This window comes from Nylanderia fulva, unplaced genomic scaffold (genome assembly GCF_048542155.1).
Source record: "Nylanderia fulva isolate GAGA-0341 unplaced genomic scaffold, ASM4854215v1 Scaffold777, whole genome shotgun sequence".
In the NCBI taxonomy this organism is placed as follows: Eukaryota; Metazoa; Arthropoda; class Insecta; order Hymenoptera; family Formicidae; genus Nylanderia; species Nylanderia fulva.
This window is the reverse complement of record NW_028190891.1, coordinates 31,158-41,157: the sequence shown is the minus strand read 5'-3', so window position 1 is coordinate 41,157 and position 10,000 is coordinate 31,158. Positions and strand designations below refer to the sequence as shown.

At 57.0% G+C, this 10,000-nt stretch overlaps 1 non-coding gene and 1 pseudogene across 1 annotated transcript; both read left to right on the top strand.

Moving 5' to 3' along the window:
* Positions 1-276: 276 nt before the first annotated feature.
* On the top strand, positions 277-431 carry LOC146720117 (5.8S ribosomal RNA). Its single transcript, XR_014926206.1, has one exon. It is a non-coding gene; the product is annotated as a 5.8S ribosomal RNA (ribosomal RNA).
* A 1,064-nt stretch (positions 432-1,495) lies between these two features.
* Positions 1,496-3,827, top strand: LOC146720116 (large subunit ribosomal RNA; annotated as a pseudogene).
* The last annotated feature ends 6,173 nt before the right edge of the window (positions 3,828-10,000 follow it).

The following is a 10,000-nucleotide window of genomic DNA, read 5'->3' as shown; positions in this document are numbered from 1 at the left end:
TCTGTCAACTGTGTCGGTCCGACGGTTTCTTCAAAGAGCTTCCGCCCCGGCTCTCCCGTTGCGGGAGAGACGCTCCGAACGAGAAACACACAACTCTATCTTTGTGCCGTAGCCTTCCCTGGCGGGAGGCGGCGGTCCGCGCGCGTCCTCGGACGCGCGCGGACAGGCTGATCGAAGAGCCACCACGATTATTCTCTCTCTCTCGTCCGAGAGAAGAGAACCACGATGGTTGAACGAGAAGCGCGTTTCTTCGCGAACGCAAAAATTTCGAACGATTACCCTGAACGGTGGATCACTTGGCTCGTGGGTCGATGAAGAACGCAGCTAATTGCGCGTCAACTTGTGAACTGCAGGACACATGAACATCGACATTTCGAACGCACATTGCGGTCCACGGATACAATTCCCGGACCACGCCTGGCTGAGGGTCGTTTTAGTACCCCTAAACTGCTTGCGCCCGAAAAGCGCGCACGGCCACGACGCGGGCGACCAGAGAATGGCGCGCGCGTCGCCTGTGCCCTGTGCAACGCTTACAATGGGCGTACGAGCGATCGTTGGACGTTCGCCCGAGGTGTCTGTGCCGCGCCGACCGGCCGCGGTGCAAATCCTGGCGTCGTCTGAAATGACACACCGAAATAATAATAATAATAATGAGGAGGAGAAGCGCACAAGCGTGTAAAACGTTGGCGAACGCGCGCCCAGAGAATGCTGCGCGAATTAAGAGGGGGAGCGTGTTTGTGTATCCAAGTCGTGTGTGTACGCGAGAGCCGAGGAGAAATGGGATGAGAGTAAGAGCGCGCGCGAAGGGAGCAACAAACGGCCAAAAAAAGGGTCAGGACGGTGAATGGCACCGCTTTCCCTAGAGCGGCGCGTGCGTCGTTGTCTCCCGAAAGTAGGTAGCGCTTGTCTCACCGTCTCTCCTCTCCGTACATCACACAGACTGACCGGACTGCTCTCGCACTCTGTGCCGCGTCTCTCGGTGCGATAGCGCTCGCGCGTCTTATGCCGAGGCGCCCTTGCCCGCACACATAACGGTATTACGGAGAAATATACGGCGCGTCGTCGTCCGGCGGAGAGAGCATTCGTAATCCTTTACCTCTTTACGGAGAAGGGTTTTGAATCGCGAGCCGACCGCGTGTCCGAGTCCACGAAATTTTCGTAAAGCGAAAAAAAGGGGACCGGCGCGCCGCGTCGTGTACTCGTCGAATCGATTCCGCCCGAATTTCGTATATAAAAGAGAAAAGGGAGAGCCGAGAATCTCGAACCCCGCGATATATCGTCTCCATTACCACCAACGAGTGTGTGTGCGGTTAGCGCCCCGGCGATTTGCCTTCTCGCGTATTTCGTGTGCTGCCGCTGCTGCTCTCTCGTTCGACGCTCTCTCTCTCTCCCTCTTATAATATATATTATAGAGGAGAGACGACGATGAGCGACGCGGAGGAGGCAAACGGCTACGAAAACTCACTATGCGACGACCTCAGAGCAGGCGAGATTACCCGCTGAATTTAAGCATATTATTAAGCGGAGGAAAAGAAACTAACCAGGATTTCCTTAGTAGCGGCGAGCGAACAGGAAAGAGCCCAGCACCGAATCCCGCGGTTCCGCCGCAGGGAAATGTGGTGTTTGGGAGGATCCGCTTATCCCGAGGTGCCGCGTCGCGTCCAAGTCCATCTTGAATGGGGCCACTTACCCGTAGAGGGTGCCAGGCCCGTAGCGACCGGTGCGCGCCTCGGGAGGATCTCTCCTTAGAGTCGGGTTGCTTGAGAGTGCAGCTCTAAGTGGGTGGTAAACTCCATCTAAGGCTAAATACGACCACGAGACCGATAGCGAACAAGTACCGTGAGGGAAAGTTGAAAAGAACTTTGAAGAGAGAGTTCAAGAGTACGTGAAACCGTTCAGGGGTAAACCTAAGAAACCCAAAAGATCGAACGGGGAGATTCATCGTCAGCGGCGCTGGCTTCGCGTCGGTCGGCGATGTCCCGCGGAGTCCTTGCGGCTCGCGCGCGGGCACGCTACCGTGCGCCGATGTCCGGCGCTCGTCGTCGTGCACTTCTCCCCAAGTAGAACGTCGCGACCCGCTGGGTGTCGGTCTACGGCCCGGGTGCGGTGTCTGTCGCGTCGCCGGTAAAACGGCACGCGACAAACCCTCGGTCGCCCGGCCGGCTGCTCGGCGGTACGCGCAAGGTATCAGGCCGCACTATTCACGGTGCGTCGAGACCGTCGCAAGCGCGCGCCACGGTACTCGGAGGTTACGGACTTCGCGCCGTCCCCGGTCCTGGCCCGCTGTTGGTTACAGTACGGTACACCTTCGACAGGCCTGCGAACGTCTCCCGCGGTCTCGCGGGAGACCGATACCGGTCGGCGACGCTACTGCTTTGGGTACTCTTAGGACCCGTCTTGAAACACGGACCAAGGAGTCTAACATGTACGCGAGTCATTGGGACTTGTCGCGAGACCTAAAGGCGTAATGAAAGTGAAGGTCGGCCCTGGCCGTCGACCTAGGGAGGATGGGCCGCGTCGCGATGCGGCCTCGCACTCCCGGGGCGTCTCGTTCTCATCGCGAGAAGAGGCGCACCCAGAGCGTACACGTTGGGACCCGAAAGATGGTGAACTATGCCTGGTCAGGACGAAGTCAGGGGAAACCCTGATGGAGGTCCGTAGCGATTCTGACGTGCAAATCGATCGTCGGAACTGGGTATAGGGGCGAAAGACTAATCGAACCATCTAGTAGCTGGTTCCCTCCGAAGTTTCCCTCAGGATAGCTGGCACTCGGCCGTTCCGCACGGAACGCGCGCGAGTCTCATCTGGTAAAGCGAATGATTAGAGGCCTTGGGGCCGAAACGACCTCAACCTATTCTCAAACTTTAAATGGGTGAGATCTCTGGCTTTCTTGAATTATGAAGCCACGAGCATCTTCGGATCAGAGTGCCAAGTGGGCCATTTTTGGTAAGCAGAACTGGCGCTGTGGGATGAACGAAACGCAGAGTTAAGGCGCCCAACTCGACGCTCATGGGACACCATGAAAGGCGTTGGTTGCTTAAGACAGCAGGACGGTGGCCATGGAAGTCGGAATCCGCTAAGGAGTGTGTAACAACTCACCTGCCGAAGCAACTAGCCCTGAAAATGGATGGCGCTGAAGCGTCGAGCCTATACTCTGCCGTCAGCGGCAAGTGGGGCGGCAACCGGGAGCGGGCGTTAGTCTTCTCTCGCGTCGTCACGAAGCCCTGACGAGTAGGAGGGTCGCGACGGTGAGCGCAGAAGGGTCTGGGCGCGAGCCTGCCTGGAGCCGCCGTCGGTGCAGATCTTGGTGGTAGTAGCAAATACTCCAGCGAGGCCCTGGAGGACTGACGTGGAGAAGGGTTTCGTGTGAACAGCCGTTGCACACGAGTCAGTCGATCCTAAGCCCTAGGAGAAATCCTATGTCAATGACGGCGTACAATATACTCGAGTGTCGAGAAATAATAATAAATATTATACGAAGGACACACGCCCGTCGGGCGAAAGGGAATCCGGTTCCTATTCCGGAACCCGGCAGCGGAACCGCATACAATTCGGGCCCTCGTAAGAGTGTTCGTCGGGGTAACCCAAAATGACCTGGAGACGCCGTCGGGAGATCCGGGAAGAGTTTTCTTTTCTGTATAAGCGTTCGAGTTCCCTGGAAACCTCTAGCAGGGAGATAGGGTTTGGAACGCGAAGAGCACCGCAGTTGCGGCGGTGTCCGGATCTTCCCCTCGGACCTTGAAAATCCAGGAGAGGGCCACGTGGAGGTGTCGCGCCGGTTCGTACCCATATCCGCAGCAGGTCTCCAAGGTAAAGAGCCTCTAGTCGATAGAATAATGTAGGTAAGGGAAGTCGGCAAATTGGATCCGTAACTTCGGAATAAGGATTGGCTCTGAGGAGCGGGGCGTGTCGGGCTTGGTCGGGAAGCGGGTCTGGCTGACGTGCCGGGCCTGGGCGAGGTGAACGGTCGGCGTTCTCGCGCCGGTCCCGGGATCCGAGCTCGGTCCCGTGCCTTGGCCTCCCGCGGATCTTCCTTGCTGCGAGGCTTCCGTGGCGGCGCGAGCCGTCGTGGTCGTCCTCTTCGGCCGCCATTCAACGCTCAGCTCAGAACTGGCACGGACTAGGGGAATCCGACTGTCTAATTAAAACAAAGCATTGCGATGGCCCTCGCGGGTGTTGACGCAATGTGATTTCTGCCCAGTGCTCTGAATGTCAACGTGAAGAAATTCAAGCAAGCGCGGGTAAACGGCGGGAGTAACTATGACTCTCTCGGTCCTCAAAGCAACACGCCGCGATGGTACTTAGAGAGAGTCGTGGTTGGTTCGTGATGCGCCAACGAAGTCCTCTAGTAAGGACCTTCAGCCTCTCACGTCCAAGTTGTACCTCCACCTCCTCGTGGTACTCCCGGAAACGGCCCTACTTTGGAAGTTTAGACTCGGTAGGTGTCGACTAAGAGAGTGTACAGCGAAGTGCGCCCCTAAGGGCTTCGGCCCATGCGCCTACGGTCATGGTGAGTTGTGGGGCCAAGAAAGACCGGGGTTTCTTGGGGGGCTCTCGGTTGTCAATCCGTTTGCCCCCCTACACGCAGTTAATATGGATAAAGTTAAGAATGAATCTGATGTCCCGGGTTCTCGGATGGCCCGGGGTCTGCGTGCGAGTGCTCGCTTGAGTGAGCGCGCGAGAGGTGCGGAGGACCCTGACGGGGTCGCAGCTGGTCCGTCGCGAACCACTATAAGGACCAGCCAGGCTGAAGTGGACAGCCTAGAGGAGGAGATGGTCAGCTGTGAGCATTGTTCGGCGAGATTCCGGAACATGCGTGGTCTTGGTGTCCACAAAGTACGTGCACACCCACTACAAGCCAACAGTGCTATCAATGTTGACCGCGTAAAGGCCAGATGGTCAGTGGAGGAAACTAGACTCATGGCACGCGCTGAGGCTGAAGGCACCTTAGCCGGGGAACCTTTCATTAACCAGTATCTGGAGACAAGGTTCCCCAATAGGAGTCTCGAAGCCATCAAGGGTAAACGGCGACAGGAGCCTTACCGAGTGATGGTTAGAGACTTCTGCCAAGAGATCCAATCGCGTCGCGCGATTGTGATCGATGAGGGCGATAGGGATGGTGCGGTGATGACACGAGCCGACACCATTCCTGCGGCCATTGAGGCTAGTACTGACGATCAAAGCGCACATCAGCCTCCCCCTGAACAAAGTTCTCAGAGGCTACGGGACAAGATACAATCACTCGTAGAGCAGAGTGCGGCGTTCCGTAGCTACGAGGCTGATACTCTTGCTGGCACGGCAAGAGATGCTCTGACGGCGGGGAGGGTCGACGTCTTGGCTATCGAAAGATGGCTGGGCATGATCTTCCCTCGGCCGCTACAAGTGCGCCCTCCGCAACGCGTTTCGGCAAAGAAGCACTGTCCTCCAGTTAAACGAGAGAGCAAGGAGCAGAAGAGAAAGAGGGAGTATGCAATTGTGCAATCCCTCTACAGAAAGAACAAGAAGTCCTGTTTGTCGCGTATCCTCGAGGGCGACTCGGTGCGCGAGAGGCCGTCTGCTGTCGAATTCCTTAACTGCTGGCGCCCCATTATGGAGGCCTCCAGCGGTGCGGATGGAAACATGACGGACTTGCGTGAGTCGTTTGGGGAGGCGGCACAGGCTGCGAGTGCTGGCCGGGGCCGTACGTCGGGCCCGAGAGGGATTCACCTCGAAGGTCTCGGCGATGGCGCTGCCACGGATCCAGTTCCTGTGGCGGATAAGACCTTGCTCTGGGATCCTGTAACACCTGCAGAGGTGAACAGGATTTCCGTAAGGACTGGCACTGCGCCCGGATTGGACCAGATTACGCCGAGGATGTGGAACGCTGTTCCTGCGATTCTTCGTGCGCTTCTGTTCAATCTGCTGCTCCTGGCAGAGACGATCCCCTCATCAATCGCCACAACCAGAACGGTATTCCTTGAGAAGGGGGGTATGTCCGATCGGCCAGGTCCGACGGAGTACCGACCTCTCAGCATAGGATCCGTTATAATAAGACACTTCCACAAGATATTGGCAAAGAGATTGGCAGCCCTCGACATCTTCGACAGGCGCCAAAGGGGGTTCCGGCCGGTGGACGGGGTATGTGAGAACGTCACAGTCCTGTAGTATCGGGACTCCTCCATAACGCATAAGTGGGTGATGCGAGAAGGTTAGGCAGAGGGCCTAGGTAGCTTAATGGTTAGAGCAGTCGCCCGGCAAGCGGAAGGTTCCGGGTTCGAGTCCCGGTCTAGTCACCCGAAGGCCCGATTCTTTTTCGCGGATCCCACATTTGGGGGCTCGTCCGGGATGGAGGCAGGATTCGGTCTGCACGAGGCAAAAACGATGTTAGAGACGGTTTGCGGGTGTCGGCTGGGGGTGGGAAAGAGGCCCAAAAGCCCAGTGGCACTGGCGCGTGACGACATTCGAGGGCGAATGTCAGTGCAGGACGGCCGAGTGTAGGATCGGGACTCCTCCATAACGCATAAGTGGGTGATGCGAGAAGGTTAGGCAGAGGGCCTAGGTAGCTTAATGGTTAGAGCAGTCGCCCGGCAAGCGGAAGGTTCCGGGTTCGAGTCCCGGTCTAGTCACCCGAAGGCCCGATTCTTTTTCGCGGATCCCACATTTGGGGGCTCGTCCGGGATGGAGGCAGGATTCGGTCTGCACGAGGCAAAAACGATGTTAGAGACGGTTTGCGGGTGTCGGCTGGGGGTGGGAAAGAGGCCCAAAAGCCCAGTGGCACTGGCGCGTGACGACATTCGAGGGCGAATGTCAGTGCAGGACGGCCGAGTGTAGGATCGGGACTCCTCCATAACGCGTAAGTGGGTGATGCGAGAAGGTTAGGCAGAGGGCCTAGGTAGCTTAATGGTTAGAGCAGTCGCCCGGCAAGCGGAAGGTTCCGGGTTCGAGTCCCGGTCTAGTCACCCGAAGGCCCGATTCTTTTTCGCGGATCCCACATTTGGGGGCTCGTCCGGGATGGAGGCAGGATTCGGTCTGCACGAGGCAAAAACGATGTTAGAGACGGTTTGCGGGTGTCGGCTGGGGGTGGGAAAGAGGCCCAAAAGCCCAGTGGCACTAGCGCGTGGCGACATTCGAGGGCGAATGTCAATTCAGGACGGCCGAATGTAGTATCGGGACTCCTCCATAACGCATAAGTGGGTGATGCGAGAAGGTTAGGCAGAGGGCCTAGGTAGCTTAATGGTTAGAGCAGTCGCCCGGCAAGCGGAAGGTTCCGGGTTCGAGTCCCGGTCTAGTCACCCGAAGGCCCGATTCTTTTTCGCGGATCCCACAGTCCTTTCATCCGTGCTTTGGGACGCCCGGAGGCGCTGTCGTTCTCTGCATGTGGCGTGCGTCGATCTGTCGAAAGCTTTCGATACGGTTGCGCACGCTGCTATTCATACGACTCTCGATGAGCTGGGGCTCCCTCGGGAGTTTAGAGAGTACGTAAGGGCTGTCTATTCGAATGCGCTGACCGAGTTGCAGGGGGTCAGCGCTAAGGAAGTGTCGGCCATCAAGATCGGCCGTGGCGTGAGACAGGGTGATCCGTTGTCGCCCCTGCTGTTCAATCTGGTCGTAGATAGAGCACTAGGAATTCTCTCGGAGGACGTTGGCTATCGGTTGGGTGGCCGGCTTATCAATGCACTGGGCTACGCAGACGACATTGTGCTCCTGGCCTCTACCAGAGATGGGCTGCAGGAGAACTTGACACGGCTTCATGACGCCTTTATGCGAAATGGGCTCGAGATCATCAACGCGAGAAAGACCGGAGTGCTGTCCATGGTGGCGTCCGGCAGAGACAAGAAGGTGAAGGTGGACACCACACCTTATTTCACCGTGGGGGGAGCGATGATACCGCAAAGATCCCTGGTCGATGTCTGGACGTATCTGGGCTGCGAGTACACAGGTGCTAGGGAACTCGCAAGCGATCCACCCTTAGCTCAGGCCATCGAGCAACTCACGAGGGCACCTCTTAAGCCGCAACAGCGGCTGAGGTTGTTGCGTGACTGTCTCCTTCCACGGTATTATCACCGATGGACAGTGGGTACGGTCTCGGCCAAAACCCTCAAGGGTAAGGATATCATCGTACGCACTGCGGTGCGACGATGGCTGCGTTTTCCCCATGATGTTCCTGCTGGATACCTGCATGCGCCGATACAGAGTGGCGGGCTTGGAATGCCTCTATTGAGAACTTTGATCCCAATTCTGAAGCATAACCGACTGCAGCGGTTGTGGTTGTGTCGGAGTACTCTGCCCGCAGCATGCGCGGGCTGCCGAAACCACGTATGTGGCTAGGCAGCTTGTCTGGTGTGAAAACCAGATGCGAGTGCGGGGCCATAGAGTGACTACAACCGCTGAGCTCAGACAGCAGTGTGCGGCCTGGTTGCGCGAGTCGTGCGATGGGAGTGGACTCAGAGAGGTTGCGGCCTCCAACCTGAGCTCCTACTGGGTATCGGCTGGCGCCGATGCCATTCCAGGTGCCGACTACGTGCACTATCACCACATACGGGCTAACTGCATACCGTCTAGAGCGAGATGCTCCCGAGGTCGTGATGGGCGCGATAATCGCTGTCGTGCCGGTTGTCCCGAAACCGAGACGCCGGCTCACTGCGTGCAACGCTGCTTCAGAACGCACGGAGGGAGAATCCTGCGGCATGACGACCTATGCCGTCAAGTTGGTGGCTATTTACAGCAGAAGGGATGGCGCGTCGATGCGGAACAAACAAGCGTATTCGACGTCTGCCGGCCGGAGGCGGCCCGACCTGACCATCGCTAAGGGTGGTGAGGCAGTGGTCGTAGACGCGCAAGTAGTGTCTAGCGAAACCGCGTTGGAGATGTCCCACGAGCGTAAGGTGGAGAAGTACCGATCATGTAATGATCTGGCAGCCGCTGTGGCGGAGCGCACAGGAGTACCCTCGAAATAATGTTCGTTTTACCGCCATTACAATTTCGTGGCGAGGTGTCTGGAGCTCGCGAAGCGAGTCTGAGTTGCGAGAGCTGGGTTTAACGTCCGCCCAGCTCCGAACGTTGACGACTCGAGTTTTTGTGGGGCTCATGGCTGAACTGGAAACGTTTTAACGCAATGACATCGCGTTATAACGAAGGAAGGCGGAACGTGGCCTCATCTGGTGGTGCATGATGGATGGCGCGTAGAGTTGGGGGCCTCCGCATCAATCGCGCGAGATTAGATTGAATGATTGCGTGAATGGTCGAGGTGAAGTACGAGCTGCCTTTGGCTAGCTCCGACCTTCACGCTCCAGGGTGTTGACTGCGAACACCAACAGTAAACAGCTCTGCAATATCGTTGTCGGTGGCGACTTGGCGACTGTGATTTTGTAGCAGTCGTCGCGCACCGTAGACGAAACATAGCCAAATGCCTCGTCATCTAATTAGTGACGCGCATGAATGGATTAACGAGATTCCCACTGTCCCTATCTACTGTCTAGCGAAACCACTGCCAAGGGAACGGGCTTGGAAAAAACCTCCTAACGGGGAGGAAAGGGGAAAAGAAGGAACCCTGTTGAGGCTGACTCTAGTCTGGCACTGTAAGAGAACATGAGGTGTAGCATAAGTGGGGAGACTGAAGGATGGCAACATCGCCGGTGTGTTGAAAGACCACTACCTTTCATCGGTTCCTACTTTACTCGGTTAGGCGGAGAGATGAAAGGGGTTAGAGAAAACGGAGCGGAAAGGTCGGGATAGAGCAAAAGCGTGTAAGATCTGGAGTGAGGGCCTGGCCGATCGCCGTTTTAAACTCCCGTCGCGTGATCCGATTCGAGGGGGACACTGCCCAGCGGGGGAGGTTGAATGGGGCGGATACATCTGTCAAAGAATAACGCAGGTGGTCATAATGCCAGCCTCGCGGGAACACGAACCTCGCGTTAGTAGATGCAAAAGGGCAAAAAGCTGGCTTGATCTCGATGTTCGTACGATAGAGACATGCGACTGTAAGCACGCCTATCGATCCTTTTGGCTTGAAGAGTTGTAA